This window comes from Rana temporaria, chromosome 8, assembly GCF_905171775.1.
Source record: "Rana temporaria chromosome 8, aRanTem1.1, whole genome shotgun sequence".
Taxonomy (NCBI): Eukaryota; Metazoa; Chordata; class Amphibia; order Anura; family Ranidae; genus Rana; species Rana temporaria.
The window spans coordinates 150,207,085-150,217,206 of NC_053496.1; the positions used below are offsets into that span (position 1 = coordinate 150,207,085).

Sequence of the window (10,122 nt, forward strand, 5' to 3'; positions counted from 1 at the left end):
TGCTGCTTACATGTTTTAGCGCTGGACAACAGACTTTTATACAGGATCATGATCCACACTAGGGCTATGACCACCACCAACGTTTGTCCCATTAATTTGCATATGGTTATATACCATTCTGGGACACACCCGCTCCTTTGTAGTTGCGGGATTTATATATACCCCTATCCATATCAAGTGCAGCCTTCAAACCGAGCCATGGTTCTGAAGAGTGCTTACGCACCCACCTGGTCTAGTTGTATATAGGTTTACCAGTCATACTACCATATACACACACGGTTGTACATTAATTAACATCACTGCAATACACAAGATATAATATTGTAGCAAGCATGATTGCCTATTGCTGTAATAGACCACAGACTTTTCTACTGGATCACCATTAGTGCTAATGATAGGTTCACTGCCAATATTTGCATTATGGCCATACATGCCCTTTTTGAACCCTCTTTAAGAACTTCCATTATATTGGGGTTTTGTATTATTTTAGTTATTAGAACGTTTTTGCTGTTCACTTACATGCTTTGGTGTTGGTCAACAGACTTTCATGCAGGATCATGATCCACGTTATGGCCATTAGTTTGCATGTTGCTTTAGATCACTCTGGGACACATGCGCTTCCTTGCAGTTGCGGAAGATATCTATATATCTCCATTTACATCTAGTGCAGCCATGTCATTACATGCACAGATGTCCGTATAGAAATTAATAATATTGCACTATACAGAGCATATTATTGATACTACTAAATGCAGTGAACACGATTGTATATTGCGGCACTAGATCACAGACCTTTTTACTAGATCACCACATGCACAGATGTCCGTATACAATATCAACACTATTGCACTACACAGCACATATCATTAATACCACTAAATGCAGCGAGCACGATTATATATTGTGGCATTAGACCACAGACTTTTCTACTAGATCATTACTTGTTTTAATGACAGGTTCGTTGTTAATATCTGCACTATGGCTAGTTAGAGCCCGATATATTATAGGGAACACATTATATCCGGAAAACTAAGGTTTAACCTTTTTCAGTAGAATACATATGCACTTGCGTAGTTTAGGTTTTTATATTTTGATCAGTCATGTCATTACATGCACAGATGTCCGTATACAAATTAATATTATTACACCACACAGAGTATATTATTAATACTACTGAATGCAGTGAACACGATTGTATATTGCGGCACTAGATCACAGACTTTCCTACTAGATCATCACATGCACAGATGTCCGTATACAAATTAATATTATTGCACTACACAGAGCACATTATTAATATTACTAAATGCAGCGAGCTCGATTGTATATTGTGGCATTAGACCACAGACTTTTCTACTAGATCACTGTCATGGTCTTACCTCCTTGCTGTTCTCCTTCGTTTGACATGTGCTGGCGGCCATCTTGGTTTCTGGGTTTCTTGTAGCCTCTCACCCTGCGGCTCCTCCTTCCCACTGGGAGGAGCTGGATGCCTGGCTCATATATATATATATATATATATAGGAGGTCTGTGGCTTCAGTTCCTTGCTTGGTCCTCCTGTGTTCACATGCTTCTAAGACTGCTGCTGCTTCTGGTTCCGATCCTGGCTTCGTCTGACTTCCCTGCTGGTTCCTGATCCTGGCTTCGTCTGACTACCCTGCTGGTTCCTGATCCTGGCTTCGTCTGACTACCCTTCTGGTTCCTGACCTCTGGCTTCGCAAAGACTCTGCTTCGGTTTCACCATCCGTTTGGACTTTTGCTTTACAGCTTGATTTTCAATAAAGCCTTCTTATTTTCACTTATCTCTTGTTGTACGTCTGGTTCATGGCTCCGTGACAATCACCACTTGTTTTAATGACAGGTCTGCTGCCAATATCTGTATCATGGCCAGCTAGAGCCCGATATACTATAGGGAACACACCATATCCGGAACACTAAGGTTTAACCTTTTCTTGTGGTCATTATGGATATTCTACATTGTTATTTTTTATTTTTTATAAGGGCAGGTTATTTTATGTTTCAAGATGCATCCATTGTTGCAGATTCTAGATATGGTTACACATGGGCTACGGCTCCTATCAAGATTTTATAGAGGTATTTTAACATATACAGGTGTTCTCATGCATTTTCTTATATGTGCGTGACATGCATTGTTTTGAGGAGTTAATTTTGAGGGAGGCTCTACCCCTTCCAGCTGGTTTTGATTTATGTTTAATTGATTTTGTACCGCCATAGGTGGACCTTTTTTCACATGATAGTGTGTTTTAGTATATATGTCATTATAGTGTGAACCTTCTCTAGCCATGACTAAGCACTGACTGTAAGTGCGAAACGCGTCGGCCATACTGTATCTTGTTGGTTTGCAGTGACTGTTTGTGCAGTTGAAAAATAAAAAGACAACTTTAAGTGATTTTGGAGTGCGGCTGTCCAGTTCTCGTCCATTTATTTGCTATCATCAGCATTGCCAGCACCTTGGTGATTGCTCACGGGGCTCACCTGGAGCGGTGAGATATCTGTCTGTTTGTCTAATATAAACTAATGAGAACAGTGAGTTGGAGAACTAAACCCGCGAGATTACGAAGATCCAGATAAGAGCTGGAGCGGTGTGGTGTGCAGGAGACAGGAACAAACTATGGTATATGATATGTGAATGACCCATCACAGAAAAACTAGGAAGGGGGGGGGGGGAACTGATAAATTTATAGGGCCACAGCACTAAGTTAAAACATCCACCCTCCTCTAAACCATTTCTACCCCCAGATGGTATAATTATAAGATACATAACTAGCCCCAAAATTCAGTGTGAGAGACTGACAGGGAGCTGGTCTATGGGACAATCTCAGCAGCAGAAAGAGTACCTGTGATTTGTGATACGGACTGGGTAATCCCCTGGTTTCCTTTTTTGGCTTTCTTCACCCCTCCTTTTCTTTTTTGATTACTATGCCAGGGAAACAAGGAGGGGAGGAACAGTCAATACAGCATCAGCTACCCCAGGAAGGAGCCCTGGTTACATGAGCAGCAAAGAACCAAGCAAATCAAGCAAAGGCAGCAGCAGCAAAGCTTGAGCGTGTTGCCCGAACCACCTTATCACCTGCAAAGTTTCAGCAGTCAGCCCAAGCGGGACCCTCGGTGGCAAGAAAAAGCCAAGGTAGTGCTCAAATACCAGTAAGCTCGACAATGACATCAAGTATAAAAAAAGGGAATACCAAGGGGGTAGTAAAATCTAGCATTATAACCAATACAACAAGCTCCCCTGACTCAGTTAGGGTAAGCATGGAGGGTGGTACTGCAGGAAGTGAAGGAGAGCCCACACAGAGGGATCTTTTGCTTGCTATAAACGCATGCAAGGAAATGGTAACTGGGATGGATCTACAGCTGAAAAGCATTAAAAAAGAACTAGTTTCAATGGGGGGAAGGTTGATAGAGACAGAAGAAAGAACTGCCACCATGGAGCGGAGAGTAAGTGCAGTGGAAGACATTTTACTACCGCTCAGACAAGAGGTACAGAGATTGAAGAAACAAATAGATAAATAGGCTGCAAAAATTGATGAGTTCGAGAATAGAAATCGAAGATGTAATATCAGAATAATAGGCATGCCTGAACGGAGCGAGGGAACTGATCCGGTAGCATTCCTGGAGGGATAGCTCAGGGAAGAATTTGGGGCTACAACTTTTTCACCGTTTTTTTGTATTGAACGAGCCCACCGAGTCCCCTTTAAACCCCGACAGGAAAGCGAGTACCAGAGACCCTTGCTTATGAAAATGCTAAACTATAGCGATAAAGCAACCCTACTCCGGAAAGCAAGAGAAAAAGGGGGAGATTGCCTATAAAGGGGCAAAAATCTCACTATATCGGGATTTTTCACCGGACCTCCAGAGACAAAGAGCGGCTTTTAGACTGAGTAAACGAATTCTTCAGCAACATAAAATGACATATGCCCCGTTATATCCTGCTCGTTTGCGAGTAACTACAGCGGATGGCACAAGTTTGTTTGACTCACCAACAAATGTAGAAAAATGGCTTGAAGAAAACAAGAGAGCGACATAGAACTTAAATACCAGAAGAAAAGAGACTAAGAGGACTCCCCCGTGGGGGAACCCTTTTCTTTTTTTCTCCCCCCTTTTTTTTGGATAGCCTTTTTGGGGTGGGAGAGAAGGGGGGGGGAAGAGGAGAGAAGGGGAAAGGGAAAAGGGGGGGGGAGTAAAACACAAGCATAATAGATAGCACAGAGGGAAGGGGGGAAAAAAATGAAAATGGCACTAATGGAAGTATTGGGGTTACATTAAAGGAGGGGGGGAGGAGGTAGAGCCCTAGTTTAGGGTTCCCGGGATGAATGTCAGAGAGGGAGAGCGAAGGGATGGGTGGAGTGAAGTGATTACAGCCCCTAGGGTAGGCCCAGCTGGGCTGGGGGAGGGGTTTTGGGAAGAGGGAGGGAGGAGGGGTTGGGGAGGGAAGAGGGAGCCACACCACAAATAATTATTGGTATAAGGCAGTGATGGCGAACCTTGGCACCCCAGATGTTTTGGAACTACATTTCACATGATGCTCCACTACACTGCAGAGTGCATGAGAATCATGGGAAATGTAGTTCCAAAACATCCGGGGTGCCAAGGTTCGCCATCACTTGTATTAGGTATAAATGCAAATTTCACTATTTAGGCCACACAGGCTTATCAGATGAAGGGAGGTATGTCACAAATAATCACTGGAAAAAAGTGTGAATACAAGTTATTATTACACAGGAGTGGAGGGGAAGGTTGTAAATTTGGTGGGAATGTGCATTTTAAATTTTATTTTGCATTTATTTGTTTTTTACTTTTTCTCCTGGTATATATAGAATTGTTCTTTGTCAGGAGTAATGGCTAATAGGAATAATAAGGGCATAATGTTAATGACATGGAATGTCAGGGGCCTGGGGGATAAGGTTAAAGAAATGCAATGTTTAAATATCTTGATAAAATGAAACCCCAGGTAATCTGTTTGCAGGAGACACACATGCGGCCTGACACGGTGCATCGGTTGAATTTGCGTAAATATCCAGTGCAATATCACTCCACACATACCTCTTACTCCAGAGGAGTAAGTGTGATGGTCTCGTCAATGTGACCTTTGAGTGTCTCCAACAACAGATAGATAAAGAGGGTAGATATGTATTTTTGTTGTGTAAAATTAATGGTCTAGTGCAGGGGTCTGCAACCTTTAAGACATAAAGAGCCACTTGGACCCGTTTCCGAAGAAAAAAAAAAACCTGGGAGCCGCAAAACCGTTGTGACATTTAAAACAAATATAACACTGCATATATTGTTTCTTACCTTAATGCTATATACAGGATCGTGCACTCCAACCAAAAAAAAAAAGAATGCAATTGAACAGCACATTACACAGCCAATAACAATGCCCCCAATGTGCCATAAAAAACGAATTACTGCCCCAAAGTGCCAGAGAAAATGACCAATGCCCTAAAATGCCATAGAATATTAATCAGGGCCCCAGTGTACCATAAATCATAATCAGTGCCTGATGTAAATAATAATTAATAATGAGGGCCCAATGTCATCCTCGTCATTATAAAAATAACTTGCTGGGCATGTGGAGGTGGAATCTTATCTGATATAATTGATATTGTACAGTATTGCATTTGCTGGGCATGTGGAGGTGGAATCTTATCTGATATTGTCAATATCAAATAAGATTCCACCTCCACATGCCCAGCAAATGCAATACTGTACAATATCAGATAAGATTCCACCTCCACATGCCATACTGTACAATATCAGATAAGATTCCACCTCCACATGCCCAGAAAATGCAATACTGTCTGTACAATATCAGATAATAAGATTCCACCTCCACATGCCCAGCCCCGCCCCAGCCCCCAGCCCTAGACTAGGCCGCTCCCCCCCCCCAGTCCCAGACACTTCCAAACACATGCCGGTCCTCACCTGCGCTGCTCTTACTGCTGTCTGTGTCGTCTCATCTCTCTCTTCGCACTGGGGCCACGGTCGGTGCTGATGAGCTCAGCTGAGTCTTTTGATCCGGAGCGGAGCCTCCGCGGGGGAGATGTCGATGGCTGAGCTGAGCTTAGAGCTCTCATCGTGAAGGGCGGGAGACTCCTGGGCCACCCGGGCTGTGAGCACAGACAGGCAAGCTCTGTGGCCAGTCACATGACGCGTCATGACCGAATCACAGGCCAGCTCAGGCCTGTGGCCACATGACCCCCCCCTGCACAGTAGATGTAATTGCGGTAACGCCGCCCAAGTAATGGGAACGGCGTTACCGCGAGGGTAAGAGTAATCAGATAGATTACTCGTTACCCTCAAAAGGTGCCCCGGAGCCGTGGCAAAGGTTCAAAAGAGCCGCATGCGGCTCCGGAGCTGCGGGTTGCAGACACCTGGTCTAGTGCATGGGTGGCAAACAGAAGGCCCGCAGGCCTTGTCATGTGGCCTGCGCAGCGGCCACCGTCAGCAGGGGGATCTCTGTATGGCATTAATCAGTGAGGGGCCGAGGACAGATAGGCCCGAGAGCCCCGGAAGTCGGGAGAATAGCTCAACCACGGCCGCCTCCTCCTTGACCTCTCCCCCCAACCCCGCCCCCTCAAGAGGTGAGAAGCGGCGGGCACAGCATCTCCTGTGCCTCCAGAGCATGGATTGCTCTAACTTCCCGGGGAACATGCTGACTGGGGACCCAGAGGATGGGCACGCTGCCAGAAGCATCAAAAGAGAGACACTGCCATGGAAGGTAGGGGCTAGCAGTCTCTCGTCATCTCTCTGCCTCCCCCTCCTCCCCCTTTCCCTCAGCTCCACTGTCCCAGTGATCCAAATCACCATTGCTGCAAAAAAACACAATTGTACAAATATATAATAAAACATTTTTTTTTTATATATAATTATTAATAAAATGTTCATTCACAGCCACGTTGTTTTTTGGATGGTTTTTATTGATTGTTATATTGAATTAGTTTGTTTATTTATTTGCACAATTGTGTGTTCTTGCAGCACTGGTGATTTGGATTCACTACCCAGTAGGGCTATCTTAGAATTATTGAATTGTTTTATGAAATTTTCTGTACTTTATTTGCACAATGAGGTTGAGGTTTCTTGCAGAACCGGTGATTGGGACTCACTACCCAGTAGGTCATTTTATAATATTTCAGTTAATGGAAACTACATATGTTATATTCACACTATAATACTTGTTGCAGCACCGTGCACTTGGGATCAATACCCATTAGGGTATGGAAAGAGTAGAAAAAGAAATTTACCCCACGGGGCTTTGGACAGCAAAGGTATAAAAGTGTAACAAATGTAATATAATAAAACATGGTTTATTTTATGGTTGTCAATAACATACATTTTAAATGCAATAACAATTAAAAGAAAACCCTTTACGGATCTGGTGATACAATACATATTCCACAATATTGAACAAATGTATACATTGCTTTATGCTGTGTGATGTGCGTTCCCCGGCGCGTTTCGACCTCTAAGTGGTCTCTTCAGGGGGATGGTTGATTCTACAAAATATACATAACATAAATTTGCGATCAAAAAAGTATAAATATAAATCACATAAATTGACCCAAGAATAAGGTTTACCGTTAACGAATGAAGTGGGTTTTGTAATGACCAGAGGTCTGCAGAGCCATTAGAAAATCCGAAGGGAGCGCCACCCACAACCCCATGGGGGAGAGAGGGAAACCAAAACAGACCCCAGGGGGGTTGCAAGGAGCCGCACAGTGGACGCCCTCCGAGGATCAGGGGAGCCGGTGCCTGCAGATTGCCCCCAATGGGTTAGCCCTGTGTAATTGAAGAGAATTAGAAATATTAAATCATAGCATATTGTGCTAAAGTGTAGGATTATCTGTGGGTAAGGCATGTATAAAAAAGAGGGACTGGCAGCAGGTTTGTAATCTTATCTGAGAAAAAAAGAACAAAAAAAGAAAAAACACTTTTTCCTTTTTTCCTCTTTATTGAATTAGATCTACTCATTGATGACCCGAAGGGGTAACTAGTCAATGAATAATGGTCAGGAATTGATGTGTATATTAAGGTACTTAATATAAAAATAGTGTAAGAGTGCTCCATTGGCAGACAAAAGTGATTAACCACTTCCCGCCCGGCCTATGGCCGATTTACGTCCGGGAAGTGGTTATGAAATCCTGACAGGACGTTCTAGAACGTCCTGCAGGATTTCATGCCGCGCGCGCCCGTGGGGGCGCGCATCGCGGCGATCGGTGATGCGGGGTGTCAGTCTGACACCCTGCATCTCCGATCTCGGTAAAGAGCCTCCGGCGGAGACTCTTTACCACGTGATCAGCCGTGTCCAACCACGGCTGATCACGATGTAAACAGGAAGAGCCGCCGATGGCTCTTCCTCACTCGCGTCTGACAGACGCGAGTAGAGGATAGCCGATCGGCGGCTCTCCTGACAGGGGGGGTTAGCGCTGATTGTTTATCAGCGCAGCCCCCCCTCGGATCGCCACACTGGACCACCAGGGATGCCCACCCTGGAGCACCAGGGTGGGCAAAAAAAAAAAAAAAGCTAAAAAAAAAAAAAAAGTCTAAAAAAAAAATAAAAAATAAAACAAAGAAAAAAGATGCCAGTCAGTGCCCACAAATGGGCACTGACTGGCAACAATCAGTGCTGCCACCCCAGTGTCCATCAGCGCCACCCCAGTGTCCATCAGCGCCACCCCAGTGTCCATCAGTGCCACCCCACAGTGCCCATCCATGCCCAGTGCCCACCTAGCAGTGCCCATCTGTGCCACCCATGAGTGCCCATCTGTGCCGCCCATGAGTGCCCATCTGTGCCACCCATGAGTGCCCATCAGTGCCGCCTATGTGTGCCCATCAGTGCCGCCTATGTGTGCCCATCAGTGCCGCCTATGTGTGCCCATCAGTGCCACCTATGTGTGCCCATCAGTGCCACCTATGTGTGCCCATCAGTGCCGCCTATGTGTGCCCATCAGTGCTGCCTATGTGTGCCCATCAGTGTCGCATACCAGCGCCGCCAATCAGTGCCACCTCATCTGTGCCCGTCAGTACTACCTCATCGATGTCCATCAGTGCCATCTCATCGGTGCCCATTAGTGCCGCCATATCAGTGCCCGTAATTGAAAGAGAAAACTTATTTACAAAAAATTTAACAGAAAAAAATAAAAACGTAATTTTTTTTCCAAATTTTCAGCCTTTTTTTAGTTGTTGCGCAAAAAAAAAAATCGCAGAGGTGATCAAATACCACCAAAAGAAAGCTCTATTTGTGGGGAAAAAAGGACGCCAATTTTGTTTGGGTACAGTGTAGCATGACCGCGCAATTGCCATTCAAAGTGCGACAGTGCTGAAAGCTGAAAATTGGCTTGGGCGGGAAGCTGCGTAAGTACCTGGTATGGAAGTGGTTAAGAGACTTTATTAGTCTGGTAAAGAGTGCGTGTCCATGGGTGGGGATGTGTGAGACACATTACAATGTGTATGTTATGTGGACCATCAAAGAATATGTGGATACATATGGTGATAGTAAAAATGTTGGAAATATATGAAAATAAAAAAAATAAATGAATAAATAAATAAACAAGAAAACAAAAAGAAGGGGGGAGTGAAAGTTGAAAAATCAACATAGGAGTGTACTAATAAAAGGGTGCTGTTACCTGATAAGGGATTAAATGGATATGAGTAGGTAAATTGTGGGCTTGTAAGGCTTGTTGTAGAGTATTCAGATCTAGGCTGCAGACAATGCAGGGAAGACCCAGGCTTCCAATGTTGGAGGAGATAAAAGGAATGAACTGCTGTCCATGCTCAGCTGCCTGGAATCAAGACTTGACTCACAAGCATATATATATATATATATATATATATATATATATATATATATATATATATATATATATATATATATATATATATATATATATTCGCCAGCACACCAGGGATCATCTTAAAACAACGTCCAAAGATTTAATGCATATCTATTGATCCAAAAGAGCAACGTTTCGAGGCCACGCAGGACCTCTTCGTCAGGCAAAAAGGTAGGTGTGCAATCGGAATATTTTTGAGGTTGACTCACAAGCAGACTTTCTTTTATATGCCAGATGGCGTGGCCATGAGTGGGGGCTAAACACATGCTGGCT

At 44.0% G+C, this 10,122-nt stretch overlaps 1 long non-coding RNA gene across 1 annotated transcript; it reads right to left on the reverse strand.

The window, feature by feature from the left end:
- Positions 1-7,307: 7,307 nt before the first annotated feature.
- On the reverse strand, positions 7,308-9,719 carry LOC120910718. Its single transcript, XR_005741550.1, has 3 exons — positions 9,643-9,719; positions 7,595-7,795; positions 7,308-7,512 (listed from the first exon to the last, which is right to left on the reverse strand). It is a non-coding gene; the product is annotated as an uncharacterized LOC120910718 (long non-coding RNA).
- Positions 9,720-10,122: the final 403 nt, after the last annotated feature.